The sequence below is a fragment of the Aquarana catesbeiana genome, linkage group LG01 (assembly GCF_042186555.1).
Source record: "Aquarana catesbeiana isolate 2022-GZ linkage group LG01, ASM4218655v1, whole genome shotgun sequence".
Taxonomy (NCBI): Eukaryota; Metazoa; Chordata; class Amphibia; order Anura; family Ranidae; genus Aquarana; species Aquarana catesbeiana.
In genome coordinates, this window is record NC_133324.1 from 494,718,212 (window position 1) to 494,722,703 (window position 4,492).

The following is a 4,492-nucleotide window of genomic DNA, read 5'->3' on the forward strand; positions in this document are numbered from 1 at the left end:
GGACATACATCAGCTAATGGTCCAGTGTGCAAGGGGCCTAAGGCCCCTGCTGCAGAGTGTCTTTTTAGCTTTTTTGTGTTTTTTTGTGGAGTATTTTTGGAGCGGCACCATTCTTTTGAATGGGCCTCCTTCCACCCCACAAACCCTCCAAAGCAGCTCATGTAGCAAATCTTGGCAGAGAGCCAGGAACATTTGGCGTGATATTTGCTGTGATTTTAGCACATTTTGTTGCTCGACAATCAAAGCAAAATTGCAGTATGTTTGTGGTGGCATTAAGAAATAAGGGCACTGCAAACACGCCCCGCATTTTGCTACGATTCTGGAATTGTGGGCAGAATCGCAGCAATTCCACCCATAATTCAAATTGCCTAGGTGTGAACGGAGACTAAGGCTGGCCATACACTATACAATTTTCTGATTCAATTTCCTTTAGATTTACCTTCAACTATGTAGTGCAAGGGCCTGTCTGATTGCATACAAATTGAAAGGGTTTAGGTCTGACCTCATATTATATGGTTTTGGTAAATCTAAAGGAAAGTTGAACAGGAAAATTGTATAGTGTATGGCCAGCTTACTAGTGGAAGAGTCACCCAAATATTTCCAGTGTATCTGGCCTTGTTTTCATTTTTAGGACTGAAGCAAATTCAACAATGATAATTCCAGAAAATGTTTTGTTATTTTACATATATATATATATATATATATAGATATATCTATATATCTATATATCTATATATAGATAGATATATCTATATATAGATATATAGATATATCTATCTATATATAGATATATCTATAATTCTATATATCTATATATATATATATTATTTTTATTTCTTTTTAAGAAATTAGAAAGTGATACATAAATAATGTAATGTAAGGATGTTGACAAAAGTTTATCTAAAAACATAGAACCAGCAATATCTTGTGAAAAAATAGACTAAAAATCATATATACACAGGATCAATCAGTACTTACTGCTTTACAACGTGTTGTATCCCAGGCAGCACACAGGTTGCGTATATGATTTCTTTCTGTACTACTTAGAAGTAGCAGTGATCTTTATCAACCTAGTAATTATGCACTTCTCTTTTCTGATTGGATGATGTGATATTATGTTTATGGTGACACACATTTATTAGTACATCCGTGAAGTATGTATTTATTTGTTGATTACATAAATAAACAGGTTTATAAATAATACATCATGTAATATGCTACTGTCTAAATGAGAAAAAAATAACAAAATGTTCTACAGTTAAAAGACAAGTACAGTATGACCAAAGCTTTTCTGGCTATACTTCTGTTCTGGGTCACAGGAGTGCGCTTACTTGTGCTTTCCTGTGACCCAGAAGCTGACAGGGGGCTGACAGGGGGCTAAAGCACCCCTGGCCATGTGTTTTTTTCTGTTCCCACTCTGCAACTTCCATTCCAGAAGATTTTACCCCGTTCATGAACAGGCCATTTTTTGCAAATCCGCACTGCGCTACTTTAACTGCTTGCCGACCAGCCGCTGCCATTATACTGTGGCAGGTTGGCATCGATGCGTGAATCACCGTGAACCGTGGGTGTACGTCAGCCGCTTCAAGAGCAATAGGGGGCACAATGCTGAAGCCGATGCGCATGGCTGGCGCGTGGCTGGCGCGTGGCTGGCTGTGTATGTAAACAGGAACAGCGATCTCTCTCCTTCTCCAGTCAGTCCCCTCCCCCCCACAGTTAGAAACACTTCTCTAGGGAACACTTAACCCCTTGATCGCCCCCTAGTGTTAACCCCTTCCTTACCAGTGACATTTATACAGTAATCAGTGGCTATTTTTAGCTCTAATCGCTGTATAAATGTCAATGGTCCCAAAAAAGTGTTAAAAGTGCCAATCTGTCCGTCGCAATGTCGCAGACTCGCTAAAAATCGCAGATCGCCGCCATTACTAGCAAAAAATAAATAAATAATAAAAATGGCATAAATCTTTCTCCTATTTTGTAGACACTATAACTTTTGCACAAACCAATCAATATACGCTTATTGCGATTTTTTTTATACAAAAAATATGTAGAAGAATACATATGATGAAGAAATTTGTTTTTGTTTTTTTTAAATTTTGGGGGGGATATTTATTATAGCAAAAAGTAAAAAATATTGTAAACGCATAAATCCCTGTTCTGACAGGGGAGGAGAAACAGATTATCTGTTCCTACTAAGTGGGAACAACGATCTGGCTCCTCTTTTAGTCAGTCCTATTCCCTCACAGTTAGAAACACACCTAGGGAACACATTTAACCCCTTGATCGCCCCCTACTGTTAACCCCTTCCCTGCCAGTGACATTTACACAGTAATAAGTGGCTATTTATAGCACTGATCGCTGTATAGATGTCAGTGGTCCCAAAAAAGTGTCAAAAGTGTCCGATCTGTCCGCCACAATGTTCCACTAAAAATCGCAGATCGCCGCCATTACTATTAAAAAATAAATAAATAATAAAAATGCCTTAAAGCTATCCCCTATTTTGTAGACACTATAACTTTTGAGCAAACCAATCAATATAGGCTTATTGTGATTTTTTTACCAAAAATATGTAGAATACATATTGGCCTAAACTGATGAAGAAATTTTGTTTTTTACATTTTTTTGGGATATTTGTTATAGCAAAAAGGAAAAAATATTGCTTTCTTTTCAAAATTGTCTATTTTTTTGTTTATAGTGCAAAAAATATAAACCGCAGAGGTGATCAAATACCACCAAACAAAAGCTCTATTTGTGTGAAAAAAAGGACATAAATTTTGTTTGGGTACAGCAGCGCACAACCACGCAATTGTTAGTTAAATCGACACAGCGCTGTATTGAAAAAAACGGCCTGGTCATTAAGGGGGAAAATCTTTTCCGGAGCTGAAGTGGTTAACTGGTAATTGCGCGGTCATGCAACACTGTACCCAAATTTTGCACACAAATAGAGCTTTCTTTTGGTGGTATTTGATCACCACTGGGTTTTAAATTTGTTGCGATATAAACAGAAAAAAGATAAAAAATTTAAAAAAAAAACAATATTTTTTACTGTGTGCTATAAAACATATCCAATAAAAAATTTAAAAATCTAATTTCTTCGTAAATTTTTGCCAAAATGTATTCTGCTACATGTCTTTTGCTAGAAAATGAAGACATTCAAGTGAAAGATATAACACCAACATATCAGAATACATTTTTAAAAAATCAAAATCAGAATCACTGAGTTGGAAAAAGGAGTACCCCCTTATGTCTGTATTTTGTTAAACCACCTTTTGCTTTAATTATAGCCTTTAGTCTGTTGGGATATGTCTCTACTAACGTTTCACATTTAGACTTCGCAATATTTGCCCACTCTTCTTTGCAGAACTGGTCAAGTTCAGTTAAATTTGATGGTGACCGTTTATGGACTGCAGTCTTCAAGTCATTCCACAGATTTTCAATGTCTGGGCTCTGACTAGACCATGCAAGGACATTCATTCTTGCCCCCTGAGTGACAACCACCAGAGGGGTGACACCAGCGGCGCATCATTCATGTGTGCAGTGTGTCCGCACACATGAGCCACACTGCACTCATGGAGTTATCTGAGACAAATCTGAGCCCTGCAGCTGAGCCTAGCTGCCTATGACTGCAGACTGCGGAGGGGGCTTGGTGTCATATTAACCCCCAACACAGCACACAAAGCCGCTCTGGGTCACAGTGCTCCACACAAGCAGCGCTGCAGACACCCTCCACCCTATCTCTCCTGACTAACTAAAGGGATCACAGGACTGACGGCAGCAGCGTCGGCCAATTTGAAGAGATCTGGAAAGATGTCCACTGCCCAGAGAGAGGGAGGGGGCAGGCGATGTGTATGACAGCTCTACTGTCCCGGTGGCAGCTCCTTCTAAAGCCCAGACTACAGACTTTCTGTAAATTGTAGCTGCTTTTCAACAACAGCCCCTCTGTCCTCTCTTCTGTCCTGTGAAGCAGGAACTTTTGAACCCTGCCCCCTGTACACAGCAAACTTTTGAACTCTGCAAGCTGTATATAGCACAATCTTAAGTCCTGCACCCTGTACATAGCGCTCTCTTGAGTCTTGCACCCCATACATAGCGCCCTCCTGAGCCTTGCACCCTACATATAGCGCCCTCCTGAGCCTAGCACCCTGTACATAGCGCCCTCCTGAGCCTTGCAACCCGTACATAGCACCCTTCTGAGCCTTGCACCCTGTACATAGCGCCCTCCTGAGCCTTGCACCCTGTACATAGCGCCCTCCTGAGCCTTGCACCCTGTACATAGCGCCCTCCTGAGCCTTGCACCCTGTACATAGCGCAATCCAGAGTCCTGCACCCTGTACGTAGCATCCTCCTGCTAAAAAATGGCGTGGGGGTCCCCCCTCCAATGCATATCAGGCCCAAAATGTTTAAAAATGTCGTGGGGTCCCCCCCCAAAATCCATACCATACCCTAATCTGAGCATGCAGCCTGGCAGGTCAGGAAAGGGACGGGACGAGCG